The 21804-nt window shown below is 39.7% G+C and overlaps 2 long non-coding RNA genes across 2 annotated transcripts in view; one reads left to right on the top strand and one right to left on the bottom strand.

The window, feature by feature from the left end:
• Positions 1-7424, bottom strand: part of LOC105855976 (uncharacterized) — a 36737-nt gene extending 29313 nt beyond the window's left edge. The window contains exons 1-3 of the long non-coding RNA XR_012922182.1: positions 6118-7424; positions 4826-4907; positions 4053-4160 (exon numbers count right to left, since the gene is read on the bottom strand). This is a non-coding gene — a long non-coding RNA (uncharacterized LOC105855976). The remainder of the gene's footprint in view (positions 1-4052; positions 4161-4825; positions 4908-6117) is intronic.
• Positions 6639-19963, top strand: LOC142874365 (uncharacterized). The gene is made up of 3 exons (XR_012922183.1): positions 6639-6728; positions 11199-11269; positions 19440-19963. It is a non-coding gene; the product is annotated as an uncharacterized LOC142874365 (long non-coding RNA).
• Positions 19964-21804: the final 1841 nt, after the last annotated feature.

The following is a 21804-nucleotide window of genomic DNA, read 5'->3' on the forward strand; positions in this document are numbered from 1 at the left end:
GATGGAGTGAGCACCAATACTGCCACCATTACATTCAAGCATCCATTCAGTGAGTATTTGTGAAGCACCTACTATGCACCAGGCATTATTCTAAATATGGGGGCTTCAGTAGTACATAAAACAGAGGGAAAGTCCTGCCTTCATTGAGCTTTCATTCTAGAAGGGAGAGAATTAGAAAAGCAAAAACTGAAATGCAGGGTGATATGTGCTATGAAAACAGTAAAGAATAGATAGGAAATGGGGAGTGCCAGGATTTGGGGGAAGATGGGTATACTCATCAGGGAAGACCTTGCTGAGAAGTGATTTGAGCGAGGCCATTTAGCTATATATCTGGGGGAAGAGCTTTCCAGGCAAAGAGAAGAACATTCACAAAGGCCTGGGTGGGAGCAAGCCTGGATCTTAGAAGATAGCATGGAGGCAAAAGTGCCTGGAAAGGGTGTGAGAAAAGAAGACTAGTGGGAGATTGGAGTGGGGGGCAGATTGTAGACCATGATAATGTGATAATGACTTGGTTCTATGCTGTTGGCAAGCGGTGAGGCCATGGAAAATGTAACGAGAAGAACAGTAAGATCTGACTTACATTCTAAAGACCACTCTGAATGCTACTGCAAATAGGTACTGGGGAAAGAATAGATGAAGGAAGTCTACTTAAGAGGATATTGATATACTCCAGGCACCAAATGATGAGGACTCGGGTCAAGGTCATAGTGGTGGAGACGTTGGGAAGTGGTTAGATTCTGAAAATATGTTTAGGATAGAGCTGCCAGCATTTGCTGGTGGGCCAGATATAGATTATGAGAAGAAGAGTGAAGTCAAGGGTTTCAGTCTGAGCAACTGAAAGGGTAAAGTTGCCATTTACTGAAATGAGGAAAAGCATCTCAGGGAGGGAAGCAGCTTTTGGGGAAGAAGATGAGGAGTTCAGATTGGGCTGTGTTAAGCTATAGATGCCTACTGGACATGCAGGTGGAAATGTTGAGTATATGTGAAGTGCAGGGGAGCAGTTCAGGCTTGAGATATATGACAACAGCCATCCACATGCAGATGATATTTCAAGTCATGGCACTAGATGAGAGCACCAAGACAATGAGCAGAGAAGAGGGAAGAGTTTTAAAGATTGAGCCCTAGGACATTTGCATGCATGGCCTTTCAATGCCTCACACAGCCTCCTACCTCATTCCCCTTCTGTACCAGGAGGACTTGCATTGGACAGCAATGCCTCCGTCACCATACTTGGCTTGACCTAAAGAACTTGGGCTTGAGAATTTGAGACACACCTATGTTAGAATGCAATCTCTGGTTCTAAGTCTTCACCTTCCCTGTATTAGCACTATATATCCAGTTCCTTGTCATGGCTGTGTAATGGAAAACAGGTACTTCCCCACTCCCCTGCGCTTGGCCAAGTGACTTGCTTTGTCCAGTGAGATTTTAGCAGTCGTGATACAAGCAGAGGCTTGAAATGTGCTTGCGTGGCTGGGTTTGCCTATTTGCCATTGCCGGGAGAAGAAATAGTTTTGGCAGCCAGGGATTCAGATTGCAATACATGGAACAAAGCCACCCCAGCCCCCTCACAGACAAGTAAGAGAAAAATAAATGTTTATTGTTGTATGCTACTGTGATTTTGTAGCTGCTGGTTATGCAGAAGTAGCTGACTGATACAATACTGACTTATCAATTGTGTAACTTTGTTGCCTTATTTTCTTCATCTACACAAAGACATTTAAACGTGCCCTCTCTCTCTCTGAATTGTAATGAAGATGAAGTAACATAGTACACACAAAATTCTTGTTATAATGCCTAGCACAATGTAGGTACGTGTTAAAAGTTAACATCCTCAGATTCCTCCCCTGGAGTTGATGGTCAACAATGACTTCCCATACATGCTAGCATAGGCTCCAAGAGTAATAAGATTTTTGTCAATAAAGGGTCACCCCTGCCAAAGAGAAGGAGTAGGTGTCCAGGTTGCTTTGCCAATTGCCTTCATCATTCAGAATTTTAACACAAGCTACAGCAATGTAATTTCTTTGGTTTCTTGATAAACAACTAGAGCCAGAAAAGCCAGCAAATCCAGTTTCATCATTTCTTCCTGGGACCCACTACCTTTAGAAATATAAGCCTGTTTCAACAGTGCACTTAGGATATCTTATGTCCCTTGAGAAATAACTGGCTTTTGTTTATGACGAGCCTGAATGCATGCACATGTGCACACGCTACACCATACATACTGCCCTTCATCATCCCAGGCTTTTGTTCATCAAAATAATAGCAAGTGGTGGCATAAAGCCATTCTCTGAGAAATAATTCATTACAAACAAAATCATCCAAATGCCAGTTCTTCTGCCCAGAATGACCTTCAATGGGATAGCTTTTGAAGACTCACCTGCAGCAGTCGGTGGCGGTAACACAACATTAACTCCAACAATGCTTATTGCCTCAATGGGATGTCACTGGCTTTGGCTAATTCTTTTTATACCTTCACTTTTTGAAACTGACCTTTAATCCTTACAATCAGAATGCAAGCAGTTCAACAGCTCAGGTGGCTTTTTTTTTTTTTTTTTTTTTGAGGCTGTAGTGATGAGCTGAATAACATCTTCCTAAATGCCCCCAGCTTTTTGGGTAAAGTAAGAAGGAAAAGTGTAAGCAAGGCTATGGGGGTGCCTTTGTATAGGTCCAGGGCAGCTAGTCTATAGAAAAATGTAATCAACTACAGAGGGGGGGAAAAAAGGCATTTTACAGGTATGAATCCCAGTCTGCAAAAACAGGATGAGTGATGAATATTCAGTTCTTTATCTTCTTAAATACATACAGTGTGGCAAGAAATTTAGTCCAGTCCATATTGAGATTTAACCCAGGCTATGTTCTAAGGGTCTTATATAAGATCAATACATCAGGAAGCCTCTTCCTGGTATGGGTCCATGCTAGGTACCACCAGGATGCCTGTTGTACCAGTGTTCATTGCCTTGAAGCAGTGGGTCTCAGTTGCCATGCATACATGATGTCTCAGCATCTTTGCCAAGGCTTGCACCCCAGTGCCTGGGGACTAGCCTTCCAAAGCATATTGTAGGGATACTCCTCAGAGGCCATAGCCTGCTCTGTGGTTGGCCAAAAAGAGGTCATGAGGATCCTCTCATGTCACTCCTACAATTGTTTGTTAACTGACCTCTGATCTCTCTTTTAGTGTCTCAGCAAAATTTGCCCTCTCTTCTGCCAATTGTTCCCAGAGACCGCCTCTCTCTTCTAGCTACCTTAAGCTTTCTTAGTACCTCTTTCAAAACGTTTGACTTTTGAAAAGAAATGATAGAAAAGAAAAGCTCACACATTAGGAATTGCCTTCATCTGGATTTCCCAAAAAGTAGAGCCTGAGGCAAAGGCTTGTGCAGATAATTTGCTAAGAAGTCAACACCCAGGGAGGCAGAGTAAGGGGTAGGGAGAGTGGATCAGAGAAGGAGGGAGAAACTGGTGTGAACCCAATTTGAGCTGGTCATCTCTGAGTAGTGACTGATCCCTCAGTCTCACCGGACCATCCTCTAAGAGGCTGAAAAAATTTCATCTCAGTACCATCTATCTTACTGGGGTGGGGAGGGAAGAAGGGAAAATATCCACCACTTCCCATAGTTCACTGATCAAAACTCATCCCATAAAGGTTGCTGTGGTCCAAATGTGTGTTTTCTCAAAATTTGTATGTTAAAACCTAACCCCTGATGTAATGGTATTAGGAGGTAGGACCTTTGGAAAGTCATTAGGTCATGAGGGCTCATAAGGGATTTGGCCTTATAAAGGAGGTCCCAGGGAGTTGCCTTATCCCTTCCACTATGTGAAGACATAGATAGAAGGCACGATCTATGAACCAGAAAGTGGGCCCTCATCAGACACCAGACCTGCCAGCACCTTGATCTTGAACTTCCCAGCCTCCAGAACTGTGAGAAATTAACTTCTATTGTTTATAAGCAACCCAGTCTATGGTATTTTGTTATAGCAGCTTGAGTGGATTAATTTTTCCACAATTCCAGTTGTACATATCTAGGTGCCAAGCACAATACTGCACAGATCCACACCTTGATGTCAACCAAGAAACACTCAGGTGGAACCAAAAGGCTCTCAGGTAGCACCTGTGTAAAGTTGGTTGAAGCCACACGGTTGGTCATCTCAGAGACATCTGAAACCTGAAACAGATGAGACCAGGGTCATATGAAGGGTTGCTGAAGAAGTGTGTGAGATAGCAATGCATGAGTGTGCACTAAAAGGAACTATGAATGATGTTTTACCAAACATACTAGCATTGTTAAATATGTACACATATTGTATAAATTACATACACAATATATAACATATATAATAATATATATAAATGTAAAAATTAGTATATGCATACAATATGTTTATTTATATTAAATATATATTACATTCCAAATTCAAATTAGCATTGTCTCTATCAAGGTTGCCATTCATTCATTCACTCAAGTGTTTGTTGGATTCTCAGGCTAGCAATGACCAAAACAGGTAAAGTCCCTGTCCAAGGATGATACTATTTGAAAAAATATTTGTGAAACTTCTTTTGCCTTAAAAGTCAGCATTGAATTCTTTTAATATCTTTAACCATCTCAAATCTTTCTTTTTATGGATCCATTTGATTTTGGGGGATTACCAACAGCCAAAACATTCAGATTAAGAAATGGTCAACCTAGGTAATAAAGCTATTAATCAAAACAGAGATGTTAACATACAAAAACAGACTCAATTTCTTATAGAGTATTCTAGAAAATGCAAAAATTAGTAGGAGATTGTACATTTTAAAAAGTAGAGTTAACTTACATTTTCTGAGACTTACCTCTTTTTAATGTGAGAGCATTACTTTGGAAGAGACAGCAAGATAAGTGCTAAGTTGCTTCTTCATAATCTTCCCTCTTATTCTATGACATTTCAGGAAGATATGACAATCCTTAAAATGCTGACACTTTTCTCACTTAAGAATGATGATAGAAATAAAAGAGATTTCTTCTCTTTGTGCAGAAAGTATACAAGCAACTCTATAGTCTCCTTCTAAAATGGAGATCACTTGGAGACTCCAGATGAATGTTTATTATCTTTTTTAAAAAAAATTAACAGAGATAATCTACAACTTATTCTACAATAAAAACTTATAAAATTTGAAATGGAAAATCATACCAGTCTTAAAAATCATGTCCTGTTCATATTTTTTGTTCATCAATTGTTCTGTTGGTCTTTTCCACAAATATCAATATGCCCTTCAAACAATATATCTGAGGATCTCTATAATTGCATGCCCCTATTCTACAAATGAGGAAACTGAGGCCCAGAGAGAAGATGAATCTTAGCCAAAGTCACTCCATTAATTGTTGACTTATGTAAGAGTTGAACTCCTGGTGCAGAAATTTTTCCTATATACTAACCCTCACAGAGGGGATATTAAAAATAACTTAAAATTTTTTAACCTATTTCCTCCTTTGTCATACAAGGCCAGCTCATTATGCACAGCAATTCAACTCAGCCTCAAAGTTTGCTTATGCTAATTATTTCATTGCTCAGCCAACCAAAAATCTATCCAGGTAACCAGGCTCCTTCAAAAACAACCACTGATCATCCATTTTCACTTAGACATACTATTCGGGGCCTCAGCTCCAACCCTCATTCCACTGCCACCCCAACAGCTTCCAAATGTGGTTTTCTCCATCTCATTACACATATGAATATATAGATAATATTTTTATATTAAAGATAGATTTTACTCTTCCAGACCTTCATTCATCATTCATCCACTTATTCAACAAATATTAAGTAAGACCCTACTTAACATGTCAGGCTCTGTTCTAATAAAAATATCAGAAACATCTCCCCAAGTCCCAAAATACAGTTCTGCGATATTGTCTCAAATGGCTGCTTGATATTTCATTGTGTAATTGTACCAAAGTGTATCTGGTGAGTAATGATCCTGATGGTCTACTCTTCCATGGATCTATCCTTTGTCCTCTGTGAAGATGATGCCATCTCCAAGCATTCTTGTCTGCTAGAATAAAACACTGCAGTCCCTCTTATCATATATACTTTAACTTCATTTGATTAAATCTTGAAGAAGAATGTGCAACAATAAGGAGCTCTCACCTTTTTCTAACTGAGGAAACAGAAGTGTTCATTATTTCTTCAGTCATTCAACCAGAATTCATCAAGTCCCTCTTTTAGGTCAAGTGAGGTGATGGAGCTAGCAATATGGAGATAACTAAGGCACAAACACTTCACTAAAAAAGTGTCACAATCAGATGACGGACTTTTCCTGAAGTTAGGCGATTATTCTCCAGCTGAACCAGAGAAAGGATGGAGCCAGCTTTACCAATTTTTGATCCAGAATGTGACTCCAATTTGTATCTCTTACTCCTGCGCAGGTCTTTTCGTTCAGTTGTAGGACCCATATGTATTATCCATTGTTACATAACAAAGTACCCCAAAGTTTAGCAGCTTAAAATGCCAAACACTTACTATCTCACAATTCCTGTGGGTCAGACACTTGGAGTGGCTCATCGGGCAGTTCAGGCTCAGAGTCTCAGGACTGGCTGGGGCTGAACCACCCACTTCCAAGAGGGCTCGGTCACGTGACTGTTTGCAAGAAGTCTCATTTCTTTCTGGTTGTTAGTAGGACACCTCCCTTCCTGGCCATGTGGACTTCTCCATAGGGCTGCTTGAGTGTCCTCGTGTCGTGGCAGCTGCCTTCCCCTAGGGTAAGTGATCTAAGAGAGAGAGAGGTGGGATCCATGAACAGCCCTTTATGACCTGGCCGTGGAACTACCATCACTTCTGCTCTGTGCTGCTAGTCACCCAGACCAACAATCCCAGTATGATAGGGGAGGGAACTGCACGAGGGTGTGTAAACTAGGAGGCAGGGGTCACTGGGACCCATCTTGGAGGTTGACTTAGAAGCTTTAGCAATTTAAAAATCCCTTGTATCAGTTAATACCAATTTGCTGGTGAGTATATGTGGTGCTTGTTTTTCCATTCTTTGGATACTTCACTTAGTAGAATGGGTTCCAGCTCTATCCAGGAAAATACAAGAGATGAGATATATATCACCGTTGTTTCTCAGAGCTGAATAGTACTCCATGGTATACATATACCACAGCACGATAGAATCACTATATGAGACTCTGTAATTGTTACTTTTGCTAAAGGTTTTAGTCCATATTTTATCCAGATGAATTAAATAAACAAACATGGATTCAGAGAAAGAAAGAAAAATAAATAAATAAAAATCCCTTGTAGCCGAAAAATGTTAATATTTACTTTAATAGATGATTTCATATGAGGATCACAGAATAATTAAAAACTGCCCCTAGCTTCATGAGAGGTAATAGAATAAAAACTAGAAAGAAGGAAAGGAGCTTTAAGATTATTTTTCTAGTCTCCTAATTTGGTCTGTATTTCAGGGTACCCAATGAGGTGAATGAAACTTTAAAACAAGAAATTATACCAACCACTTCTCTGAACAGGGATAGAGACAGACAATCACTTTTAAAAAGATTTTCTTTATTACAATAAAAGGTTTCTGAGAGGTGTGCCTCGTTTCATAAAGGTAAGGCAAGCAGGCACCCAAGTCCCTGGAGAAAACGTGTAATAGGACCACTTAATTTTTGTGTGTTCTCCAAGATTACCTGTCCCAATATCCCTTGCTGTGCAGAGCTCTAGGGAGGGTGACACTCATATTGCCTAGAGACTCCAGGAACCTTCTGGGAAAATGCTTTCAAAATCCTAATCCCTGTCTCCAAAAGCGAAGGAAACCTGTCTAGATAGACGAGGTGATTCTGACAAAGGCCCAAAAGTAGGAAAAGCAATGAGGCTCTAGAAATGCACGGACCATGAGCACAGGCCCTGGTCCCAGGTTGGTGAGAAGCAGTGTGGACATCGAGTCTCTGTAGGCTGGCAGCACTGGACATCACCTGCACAGGGTAATGGACAGTGAATATGCAGTGCTCCAGGGGGACTGGCTCTTACCTCTTAAATGAGGAGTGAATCTGCAGAGCGTTGAGAATCCTGAGCAGTCCTTTGGGTGAGCCTAAGCCTGGGGACTAAAGTTGTCTCCTGTGGAGACAATGCACAGGTGTGTAGAGACAAGCACTGCTGGGGGCCAACCACAGGGAACCTGAGGATTAAGGCAGAAAGTGGAGATAAGAGATGGCAAAAAACTGACTCTTATCAGAGCTTAAAGCTGTGGACCCAGTCACACCTGAAGCCTAGCACTTACGCTGGCGAATGAGTACCTGGGGTGGTTTTCTTTCTTGGTTTTTTTGTTTGTTTGTTTTCCTGGCTTTATGGAACTCAGGTCTACAGAATTGGATTAATCATAGTCCTTGATTCATGACAGCTGTTAGTCTAAACACAAACCTTTTTACATCATTTTAACAATATAATGAATGCCCATAATTCTTTACCCCAACCAGGAATAATAACCTAATAGCAGTATTGAATGTGTCCTCCTCAATTTCCTGTGCTGAAGTCCTAGCCCCAAGTGCCTCAGAGTGTGACCTTATTTAGAAATGGAATCATTACAGATGTAATTAGTTAAGATGAGGTTATTAGGGTGGGCTTAGGGTGGGCTAATCCAATATGAGGAGTATCCTAATAAAAAGAGGAAATCTGAACACAGAGACAAACGCACATAAAGAGACCCAGGAGAGGCCTGGAAGAGATCCTGTCCTCACCACCCTCGTAGGAACCACCCTTGATTTTGGACTTCTAGCTTCCAGAATTGTGAGACCATAAATTTCTGTTGCTTAAGCCACCCAGTTTGTGGTACTTTTTATGGCATCTTCAGAAAGCCAGTATGAGCAGCAACCTACATGTCCCAACATGCTCTTCCCATCCCGCCTTCCTGCCTTCTCTGAAGAAGAATTAACATGTGCTGAATTTTGCATTTATCATTATTTATCACTGTCTTCCTTTACTATTGTGTGTATAGATATATATGCACACGTACACTGTGAAATTTAAGTGTATTTGATTTTTGAATTCTATAAAAAGGGCATCATAATATATGTTGTCTTCTGGGACTTGTTTGTTTATTTATTTATTTTTGAGACAGAGTCTCACTTTGTTGCTTGGACTAGAGTGCCATGGTGTCAGCCTAGCTCACAGCAACCTCAAACTCCTGGGCTCAAGCGAACCTCCTGCCTCAGCCTGCTGAGTAGCTGGGACTACAGGCACTCACCATCACATCTGGCTAACTTTTGGTTCTATTTTTAGTTATCTGGCTAATATTTTCTATTTTTAGTATAGACAGGGTCTCACTCTTGCTCAGGCTGGTCTCGAACTCCTGACCTCAAGCAATCCTCTCCCTCAGCCTCCCAAAGTGCCAGGATTACAGGTGTGAGCTGCCACACCTGGCCAAAGGGACTTGCTTTTGTGACTCAAAATTATTTACAAAGATTTATCCATCTGTTGTGTGTGGCTGTAGTTTATTTAATGTCACTACTGATTAATATTCCATAATATTAGAATATTGGTGATGATATGATGATACCTCAATTTATTCATTATGTGGCTTTGGAGAGTAGAAGAGAATGCAAAACCCTCCCAAACACACCTCCGAAAAGCTGCCCCATGGCCTTAACACCGTGGAGTCCTATCCTAAAGCAATCCATTTCTGATGGCAGTTGTGGCAACTTCATGCTTAAGAAGTTGGGTTCTGTAGTTCTGTGGTTGGGTTTCTAATTTAAACCCCACAAGACAAAAGAAGCAATAGGGATTCCTGGGGATAAAGGGGGGAATTTAACAAAGAATTGCAGCAGACACTGTGACTAAGATAACTTAGTATCCCCTTCCTTTCTCCCTTAGTTTGCCTCCAAGGTAAAGCTCAACTCTGTAGAATAAAATCCTGTAGTACCACAGTGCGCTCAGCAATAACATAATCACAACCTGGGTCAAATCTATGGGTTGAATTTCTCTTCTTCAGAAGGGGTGTGTGGCTAGGAAGTGACTTTGAAAGTTTCTCAGTTCAGTGTATGGTCAGCTGAATACAGTAAATTTTTCACCATTATTACATAATGGTACATATGGACTAAAAAATATTATTTTTCTTTTAAACTTTGAAGCAATGCAACCCTGCAGTGTATGCAATTACATTTTTGGACCCCACTAAAGATATCATGGCAGAATTTCACTGTATTTACTTGCCCACAAATTTAGGATTGACCATGTGACACAATTTGGACCAATCAGACTTGAGCATGAGTCTGTTAGAGGGATTGGGAGAAAGTTTTGTGTTCTTCTTGGGGAAAAAAAAGGCATTAAAAAAGCATTCACAGCTGCTGCCACATTCTTCCTCCCTCGCCCCTTTTATAGCAGCCTTGAAAGAGGATTTGCTGCCTCTAGCTATGGTGGCCAACTCACCACCAAAGGCAAGCAGATAAGAAAACTGCAGAGGCAGCAGTCCTGACATAATCGAGCCACTGAACTAAAGCCAGCAGCTGCCTACCCCCAGAATTCACATTATGCAAGAAAAATAAACATTTATATATTTAAGTCACTGTTAGTCAGAGTTTTTGTTACTTGCGGCCAAAAACATTACTGATTAACACAGAGATGGACTAGATTTCCTGCTGCCGTGGGTGTAAAAGGGTCTGAGAACTGCATTTTGGAACTCTACTTGTGAAGGAGAAAATATTTGAATATTCAAGTCACTAAATATAAAGTCAAACTACCCCTCAGCTACTTATAGATGGGTAAACTGAGGCTCAAGGAAGGAAAGTGATTTTGGTGTGTGGTTTCATAAGCATGGCAGGGACAAGCCTCTGGAAAGAACAAATACGTGCACACATTTTTTAAAATGCAACTGATGCTGAGAATGGTAGATACAGACTTCTCCCAATTCCCAGCCCTATAACTTTAGTTGTTTTATTTTCTTCAACTTGACTTTCAATTCACTGGTCTTAGTTTTATCTCAATTTGCCTCCCACTTAGCAGAAAGCATCTCCCACAACCAAAAGTTATGTATCAGTTGCATGACTCTTTCTCTTCGTGAAACAATACTGAGATTCTTGGACCCAGAATCCCTATGAAACACCTGTTTCAATTAAGTTAAATCTCAGGTATTTGCAGAAAATTCTAAGTGTTGGTGATGGTTTGATGCTATATGAGGTCTGACTCCCCGTGATTTCTTTTTCTTTTCTTTTCCAAACATCCTCCACCCAACAAGCAAGCTCACACTATTCTGCAGAGTGTATTCTTGGAAGGTAATCTGCTGAGGAAGACAACCAAGAAATGACACTTGGTAAGAAGTGATCTAATCGCTAAAGGAACAAATCTGGAACGCTTGGCTTTGTCAGTGGGAGGAAAAAGTGTCATCCCTCTCCTGTCTGCATAGAATATAGCTGTATGTTTTTCTAATTAAGTTCCCATTGAATGGCCTGCACAAAGCTACATACTTTGTCTCTCAACTCAGTCCCCAAAGTGCTGGAGAAAACTTCATGCTACTCAATTACAGCAGAAATGATAGAAATCATTAATAGCACTGATAACGCAGACATGAAGGTTTAGATGACTGCTTTGGGACATTGTTTCTAATGAAACAATGGCGTGCTAAACTGCAACCATTCACCATCTCACAAAGAACAAATTCCTACGTGTGGACACTGCCATCCGTATCTGCATTGGAGGCAAAGTTGGCAATAATGAGTTATGCCTCAAGAATTTGGGAGTAATGAAATTGTATCAGATAGAGTACAAAGTCCACACTAATGGATGAGCGCCAAAGGCACTTTAAAGGGAGAATGATTCCAAGCCAATGAGACTAAACTGTTAGGAGACTAGGAATATTAAGAAATCCTCAGAAATGATGTCAATCTGGAGAGAAGATGGTCTGGAATGGAAGCATAGACAAAAAGAGTTACAATAACACGCGTTGAATTGCCCAACCATATTTGACAGGGAGAGAAGTCATGTCAAGTGGATCTTCAATATTAATATTTTATTGGCATATTCCTGTATGGAAATAAAGACAACTAACTAATCCATCCTGATGCTATTTAATGTTAAAATCATCTACCTTCCCTTTTTCTGATTTGATGCCCAAACACCAAATTCTTGCTAACGTGGCTGACCATGGAGAGCTTCAGATAGAGGGAAGATGCACCAACATAAATATTTCAGTCCACAAGACAGGGATATTTCCAAATATAAGTTGATAAAAAAGGATTCCGATTTTCTGGTTTTACAAATCAATATTCACTACATCGGTTAAGGTGAGTCTGCCCCTGAAAATGCATCCACTTTTACTGGATGAAAACCCAGTTTTATAAGCCTGTGGGACTGAGGATTGGTCCTGCAGTGTGGCAAACTCGACATGGTCCCATCACTGTGTGAGGCGTCCTTGGGTGGCTACGTCCAATCCTTGTCAGCTATCGTTTAATTCAATCTTCAGTAGATAATGGAGTAGGAGAACCAAGTTCATGGAGAAGGATTCTAGAGCTCTTATATTTCCAGCTTACGTCTTCCAAGATGCCATCATTCCTATCTTCACTAAAGGCAAGCTCTCATGTCAGAAGAGCACGTTTACAAATGTTATGCTTAGGCTAGAGCATGAATGAGCATCTATTTCATCTTCTCGCTTGCAGTTAAATAATCAGCCTGTTTTCTCCTAATCCCTACAGAAAGGAAAGATGTCTGTCAAGAACCCCATGAATGCAGATGCCGTTTTTCCATTTCAATTTTAAGTGGCAAAATCAGAAGACATCTATGAAAGTACAGATGTAGCAGCTTGAGATTCTCTGGCTGAAGCCACCTATCCCACCTTAAACTGCCAAAAATAGAGAAGGATAGGTAAACATTTGAAAACGAGTTGTTTATTGCTCAGGCACTGAGGGATGGGAAACGACAATGAAATAGGCAAGGTGGTATAGAGCTAGGCCTGCACTCAAGGTCAAGGAGGTATATGCCTGAGATGAGTTCCGGTGCAGTGACTACAGGGGCGTATAATTTCCGGCACATCACTTCACCTTATTCCCTTCCTCTGTCAAATGAGAGCACTCAATTCTGTGTGATCTAAAGTCCCTTCCTGTGCAGACATTCTGTGATATCAGGAGAAAAGGGAGGAAAATGCTGCACTTGGCTTTGGCCCTTTCTGCAACATAATTCCTCAAGCCCCCAGGAAGTTTGCAAATGAGTACTGAGGTGGTTGAACATCTGATTGGACCTGACCTCCCTAATTAATATCCCAGCCATTCCTTCCTGCCAAAGTAATGTTTTCACTCTCATTGCAAAATTTGTGGGTAGGGAAGGTGATGACTAATTTGTATCATTTGGGAGCTGCAAATCTTTTCACCTGACTCTTGCTGAGGGAGTCTCACCTCTAGCTGAAGATGTCTGCAGGGTTGTCATTCTCAGATGTTGCTATTTATGCAGGTCACCCACTGAGGACCCAGAGACTTCAACTGACTGCATGATCACTAAACAGCAAGACTCTATTGATGCTGATGACAGCAAGGCAAGGACCTGAAACCACAGCAGAGGTGCTGTGAAAGGGAAACAAAATTGAGATGTGTGGTGAATGTGGGGGGTTAGGGTGGACCAAGAAGGCTCAACAGGGATCTGGAGCAGAGATGCTTCACTGACAGGACCTATGGAGCTAATACCTATTCCCCGAGTTGCCCCTGAAGGGTTCACCTGCAAAGCTGATAGCAACATTTTCTATAGCAATCTTGTTATAAGAAACACGCCAACCCAAAACAGCAGATGTGACACATAAGCAAGCTTTGTCAGCAAAGAAATACCCACCATTTGCTAACTTAGCTTGCCCTATGTAGACAAATGAAAAATTAAACCAAGTCCAAGAATTGGGTAATCTTGGAGCAGAAACACACATAGGAATTCATTTTCTTCCCAGCCCTTAGAAAATAAAAGAATGTATTGAAGAGGTAGCCTTGCATGAGACAGGCATGACCCAGAAATACAATGAACTTGATGGAGACAAACACTGCTCTGAATTTACAGAGTGACACCACATGATAATGTGCTTAGAGATACACAAACACGTGTGCATATATATGTGTATATGAAGAGGATGATGTGCTTAAAGAACAAGGAATTTTTCTAGCATGGAAAGAAAGAAATTCTGAGCATGAAAAGCAAATGAGACTACAGCGAGAGTCCCTTGCAAAAACAAAGCTATTATTCTTACAGGGATCAGATAATAGGTACAACCACCTACTATTAATATATTTTAAGTCAAAAACGACTAAGATTATTGGAGTTTTGGGGGGATAATGCAAGCAAGCATTCAATGGGCCATCTGCTCAGTGGATGCCTTCTGGCCCAAGCTGACTGCACCTAAGTTGATGGGAAATCCTTTATAGACTTTGCTGCTGCCCCATGTCATATCGTTCAAGGACCTGCAATGGCAAAAGCATAATATTATGGAACGAGACATAATGATGACCTACAGATTGAAGGGGGGTGGCTTTCATTTTGGAAGGGATGTTTACTACCCACAATATTTAAAGTGAATGTGGCAGATGGAAGAAAAGGGAATAGGTTCCTTGCCTGCAGGATTCAGTGAATGGACAAAGCTGCTCTGCCAACAAGCTGACTGACTCCAGATCACTTGGCAAGCCTCTACCAGAATAATCTATAAAAGGACATAAAAAATAATAGAGTGCGGATTTTAATTTTGGGGAAAATTTTATGTCTAACGAACCTGAAAAAATGATAAGTGATTGGGTTGTGGACAACAGCCCTTTTTAGTATTTGATACAAACATCACTTTTTAAAAAAAAATACAAAATTAAAAACCTTATTAATGCTTTCTACCCAGGCATTTTAGGGGGGGAAATGTTTCCTTTTGCCCTGAATGTCAAGAAAGAAAACTCCACTCAAGATACTTTGTTTGTTTTAATTACAGCCATGTCAATATATGAACCTGCTCGTTTTAAAGTACATACTAGGCTTTGCCTATCTCCAATTACATGGTATGAATCACTAAAATGCTTACTTGGGTTTTTTTCTAATTTAATAAATTGACAACTCTGGAGCCTAGTACTCTCAGATGTCTATCATAAATATCTGCTACTTTAACTATATAATCTTCTTGCATGCCCATGATTAAAACACTGTATTTTGAATGTCTATCTCTAAATGTGATCCTCAGGGAAGAAAAAAGACTAGGAATGTAAAGGCACATTCAGAACTCTGTTTCTAGGAGGAATGCATTCCATTCTTCAAAGATACTCAGTATTTTACAGCCGGAAGCATCTCAAAGTATCTAATCCAGCTCTTCCATTTTACAGATGAAAATTAAGCTGAGTTATGAGATTTACAAATAGGAACATCATCAGGCCACTCTCCTTCCCTGATGCAGTGTATTCGTTTAAAAAGTTCTTTTATCAAAGTAATATTTAAACATTAAAGTAGTATAGAAGTGTTAATAATAAAAAACAATAGTTCTACCACTCCACCCCTACACAACCCTAATTCTGCTACTTAGGAGGTCATTTCCCTAAATACTTTAAATAATATGACAGTAACTGTATGCCTTGATTTCTTGATTTCAGAAATTACTTATTGACTCCTCACTAAGAAAGATAAGGATTTAGTTCCCTTTACCCTTTTGTTCTTAAAAATTTTATAGTATTATACTATTATTACTTCTAATATTAGTTTTTAATATTAAATAATATTTCTAGAATATCTTGTGTTTTATTTCATTGATATTCTAGTTATTCTTGACTCTTTACTCATAAGATGACAAAGTCTTTGCCTAATTCTTCTCTGTCCTTCCAAACTTCAATTCCTGTCCTCGGGTCCTTAGGTCTTCATTATGTTCTAAAGTCATAATTATATATAAGCCTTTCACGTTCTTAATGGATTGATTTTTAGAGATGAAATGAACAAGTAATAGTGTTTATTTGTTTGCATAGAGTCAAGCATGTTTTAGTATTACATTTGCTTTCTATGCACATCTAAAGAGATGACCATGGTACCATACAAAAAAGAATGATCCTAGAATCTAGGTGAAATTGAATCTCTTATACTGCATCAGGGTCTCAAAATCATGCCACATTTTAGTTTGCTTCCTACTTTGAACATTACTTTCCTATATAGATTTTTTGTTTTTCCTAGAGTTAGTAATCATATTTTCTTTTCCAGGAAAAGAATTGCATGATTTCTTTATTATAGTCCTTAGACTTGACTTTCTAGTGCTTAGAGATTATTTAATTTTTCTTCTTGAAGATATTCTTGGAGTTCATTGACTTCCTATATAAAAAGAGGTCAATTGCTTTCAAGGTCTATTGACATGTGTCTCAATCTGTGATTTCACTTTGCTGGATTCCATATCATTCTATGCTGGGTCAAGAAAACAGAAACCACTCTAGGTAATTAAAGCAGGGAAGGATTTAATCCAGATAATTTATTACAAAAGCACTGGAAGGATTTGAGGAGCAAAAAAGTGGTAGGGGGTATTACCCAGGGACAATAACTGCAGTGAGCCACCACCACCCTTGTGGGAACGTGTGAGCCCACCCACCCCTTCCCAACCCAGAAGCCCAAAAACTCAAGCTGCTTGATGCTACAGGGACACATGCTCCTAGGGATGCTTCTAGAAGTCCTGACAATGTGGCTGGTACAGTTGTGCTAAAGCTACTGAAGCCACTGCCAAAACCAGAAGATCTTCTACTTCCTTCTATCTTCTAATTTCATTCAAAATCCTCCCTCTGAATGAAACAAACCAGAATCCAGCTGGCAATGGGGTCTCAGAAAGGTGGTTTTCAGGCTCCCAGCCCCAGCAGTCAGAGAATAGTACAGATGATCAGGGTAGGGGCTGAGCACCAACGGGAAATATCTGGAACAGAGTCTTAAATTAGTTCCACTGTTTTTTTATGGCTTATATCTTCCTCTTTTGTGTGTGTGTGATAGGATTTAAGAACTCTTAATTCCTCAACTAATTCCTCAAAAAGTATGCCTGGAAGGTAAACATTCTGAGTCTTTGCATGTTGGAAAATGTTTGTATTTTGTCCTCACATTTGATTGATGTTTTGGCTTAAGTACAGAATTGTAGGTTGAAAATTATTTCCACTTAAAATTGGAAGGCATGACTCTGTTGTCTTCTAGAAACTTCTTGACATGTCTGTTACCAGTCTGGTTCTCATTCCAGGATTAACTGTTTTCCTCTCTGAAAAAAAAAATCTCAAAACCAATTCTTCCTCAAACCATATCTTGAGTGTACTCAATTCTTCCTCAAATCGTGTCTTAAGTGTACTCAGTTATCTGACCCTAGAGTGATCTGCCATATCCCTGGGACAGACCCACTAAATCCCTCAGCTGGTTTATTGCAATAGCTTCCTAAATGCCCTCTTTTTCCACTCCTGGTCTTACCTCTCAAGAGTATATTTCCACAGAGCAACTGAAGTTATTTTTTTTTTTAAATGTTAGTCAGTGAATGTCATCCTCCTAAATTAAACTGATTCAAGGGCTGGATCAAATAGCTTTTGCGGCACAACAAACAAATCACCCCAAAACTCAGTGGCCTGAAAGAACAATTATTTCTCACAATTTTGTGGGCCAGTGGGAAGTTCTTCTGGACTGGTTGAGCTTTTTTGGACCTGGATGGTCTGAGATGGTCTTACTCACATGCCTGGCAGTTGGTAGACCAGTTGGTCTGAAAGATCAGTGGCAGCATCTAAGTTGAAATGGCTCATCACTGCTCCTGGAGGCACTGAGTCCTCTAGTAAGGAGCCTACCTTCATGTGGCAGTCTCAGGGTTCCCAGGGCATATAAAGAGAACAAACCCCAGTATATAAGTGCTCTTCAAGTTTCTGCTGGCATCACATTTACTAATGCCCCATCAGCTAAAGCAAGTCACGTGGACAAAGTTTCGTTGGTTAAAGAAATACACAATTATGCTTCATGCAGATCTAAGAAATGATGTGGAAGTCAAATGCAGTAAAACATCATTCTATCGATGATGGATACCTCATTTACTAGAGATTTTTTTCCAGACAATTCTAGTCTTCATTTACTTCAATAACCCATCATTCTATGTCTACTTTGTGCCCAATGCTAAAGATACAAACATGACTAAGACATAGTCCCTGAATTTATGAGGCCCCTGGGTGAGGCAGTCATACACAAGTAATCTGTGATTAAGATCATGGAAGGAACCTACCTGAACTGAGAAAGACACAAATGTGCAAATTGAAAGAGCTCGCCACATCACATCATCAGTGAACCCACACTTAGACAAACTCGGACAAAATTTTTGAATTTCAAATTTAATGGGAAAAAAAAAACAACCTTTAAGTATAAGAAAAAATTAAAGGCAGGAATCATCAAAGGACAAAGATACCAGGCTTACCTCACATTTCTTTGAAACATTATATGCAAGAAAATTTCTAAAAGTAGTATCAATAGTTTTGAAAAGGTGGTGTCCTAAGAATTTTTTCCCAAATTATCTCTGTCTTTAAAGAGAATATGTCCTCAGATTTACAAGGGCCTTCCTTTGAAAAAAAAAAAAATTATTTGAGTACACACTCTAGTCGATAGAAAAATGAATTCATATTAGGAATTCTAGAATGAAGAATTGGAGTTATAAAAAGGTCATACTTTCCTGTTTAGCCTATAAACTTAAGAATCCAGTTTATGATAATGATATATAAATATATGATATTTACATATCGTCAGGTGGATACTATAGCCTGGGGCAAGGGTTTAGCCCTAGAGTCACCTATTCTCCTTTTTCAGCTATTCTTTATTTATTTTTTCTGCTTTTAAAAGGAAAGAAAAAGACATATTTTCATAAGCCATATTCTTCCCTCCATCCTTTAGAGGAAAAGGTTGCATTCAATCATACATTTATTAATCCATATAATGTATCAATTATTCAACAGACTAAGTTCTTCTATTTGTCAGGCACTATTACACACTAAGGGTGAAATTGTAAAAGTAACAGAGATTCATTTGATTCATAAGATTTGTGTATATGAATAGGATAAGAAAACATCTTAAAGTCCATTTTTATTGCTAATTATTTTAAACAACTATAGAGTTTATAGTTTTAAAACACCTGTTGAATAACTTGCACAATTAGAGATTTTGGTTGGTTAATATTTTCTGTCACCAAAACTCTCTTTATAATATCTTCTACCTAAGACCTGTGAATGTTCTTTTGCAAAAACAAATGCATATAAAAAATGGCAGTGAGAAAACACACTAAAATATTAAAAGTGGTTACCTCTGGGAAGTAGAAAAACAGGTTGTTTTGTCCTCCTTTTACTTTCTGAATTTACTGAATTATCTATAATTAGCACATATTTTTATTATAGTGTATCAGTGGAGGTAACTATAGTTCCTGGTATAGGGGGAAAAAGTCAGTGGCTTATACAACAAAAGTTGTTTATTGCTCATATCACAGTCCACTGAGATTGTTCTTGACTGGGTACCTTTCCTTCCAGTGTGATTCAGGAACTGAGAGCTCTGCAATCTTCAACAAGTCACTCCCAAGTTTTCCTTGGTAGTTGTGCCCATTCCTGCAATCCAGAAGGAGAAAAGATGTCCCCTGGAACATGGGTCATCCCTGCGAGTCACGCACACCATTTCTGCCCACATCCCCATTAGCCAAATCTTTATCACTTGGCTGCGAGAAAAGCTGGAAAACGTAGCCTAGTTGTGTGTCCAATGTGAAGAAAACAAGTGCTAGTGAACACATCAAAGGTCTTTACCATAATCTCCCCTTCTGCTCACTAAATAGTCTTTTACTGTCATTCCCACACATAGGACACACTTGCTCTTCCCCAGAGACAACTGGCAAAGAGCACTCAAAGCTGCACCCATCTTAAAGATCTGAATCTCCAAAAATATGCACAGCCCATATCATCTATCCAGAAGTGGTCCAGCAGCTTTTGAATTAAAAAAGACAAATTATATTCCCCTGCCTCATCCCAACACGTCCACTCAGTGGGCCAGGGAGAGGATAACAGCAACAAATACTCCCAGGCAGGCCGCGGATGAGTGGAGACACACACCAGACACTGATGTCTGGCAGCAACATAATCCTGCCTGTGCCTGGCAGGGGAGGGTCAGTCCTTGGTTCTTCTCCCTAGAGAAAACCCTCCTTGGGGGCTATGCCGTTTTCACAACACACTTCCAGCTGGTACACATTTGAGGGCCTGAAGGTTGTTTTAAGCCTCAAATAATTAGAGGATTTTTTTTTCCATTCCTATGTATGGTTTTGTTGGCAATCACCATGCCCTGAAAGACAGTGTCAACTTGTGATACATTTGCTTCCATTTGGTTTGATGTACCAGTATCCACACCCAACGTTATTTCATAAACATGATTTTCAGACTTAAAAGTATTTATTTGTTTTATCACCACCCCCATGCCTCTCTTACATCAATAGTGACTTTCTTGAAGCTATTCAAGGATTATGGTAGGAGTGGGAAGGCCATGCCTTCCATCTGGTGCGTGCCACAAGACTGAATCCTATTGGGCCTTTGTTGCACACATTCATTCCTTGCTTATCTCTTACCATTTGGGGCCTAAAGCAGACAGCTTTTCCAATCTCTTGGTGCCCCAAGTTTCTGGACTCTCTAATCCCTTTAATCCCCCTTGCAAACTGGTCAGTTCCATTCTGAGGTTATCTCTTTTTAAAAAATTGTTATTACTGTAGTTAAATATTCATAACATAAAATTTACCACTTACTCATTTTTAAACATGTAGTTCAGTGGCATTAAATACATTCACACTGTTGTGCAGCCATCACCCACTATCCATCCACAGAACTCTTTCCATCAACCCAAACTCAAATTCTGTACTCATTAAACAATAGCTTTCCATTTCCCCGGCCCTTTACCCCTGGAAGCCACTATGCTACCTTCTCTCTCTAATAATTTGACATTTTAGGTACCTCATATAAGTGGAATAATACAGTGTTTGTCCTTTTATTTCTGGCTTATTTCACTTAGCATAATGTCTTTAAGGTTCATCCATGTTGTAGTATATACCAATTTTTTTTTCCTTTTAAAGGCTGAATAATATTTCACTGTATGTATATACCACCTTTTGTTTATCCATTCATCCATGGTTATCTCTTTTTAGCAATAATTTGCAAAAGTCATCACACTCCATTACTCTGATCTCTACAGTCACTTCCCCTAGAGCTACAGTGTCAATAACACATTTTCTGTCTTCCTGGCCACCATACATAATCATTTTACCAACAGTTTTGTCACTGTATAAAATGTGGGATTTTTTTTTCAGATTTTTTTTTTTTTTTTGAGACAGGGTCTCGCTCTGTCACCTGGGCTAGAATGCAGTGGTGTCATCCTAGCTTGCTGCAACCTCAAACTCCTGGGCTCAAGCAATCCTTCTGCCTCAGCTTCCCCAGTATCTGGGACTACAGGCACGTACCACCACACCCGGTTAAACGTTTTCGATTTTTAGTAGAGACAGGGGTCTCACTCTTGCTTAGACTGGTCTCCAACTCCTGGCTTCAAGTGATCCTCCCACCTCAGCCACCCAGAGTGCTAGGATTACAGTTGTGAGCCACTGTACCCAGCCCTTTTCAGGTTTCAATATCAGTTTTCTCACTGCTACCCCTTGACTTTTACATCAATGCCCCGCATTTTAAATTTTATTATGAATCAGCATCCCACTTGATCCCACTTATAGCTTTTTGCAGTGACAGTATCATAGCCAATTAGGCTTATCTGAGGTCTGATTATTGCTAATCACAATGACAGCAATGATTAATGAGACCCCTTACTTTATTTCTTAAGGTAATTCCAGGAGTTGTAATAGACAAATCCTGAAATCTC

The sequence above is a fragment of the Microcebus murinus genome, chromosome 12 (assembly GCF_040939455.1).
Source record: "Microcebus murinus isolate Inina chromosome 12, M.murinus_Inina_mat1.0, whole genome shotgun sequence".
NCBI lineage: Eukaryota > Metazoa > Chordata > Mammalia > Primates > Cheirogaleidae > Microcebus > Microcebus murinus.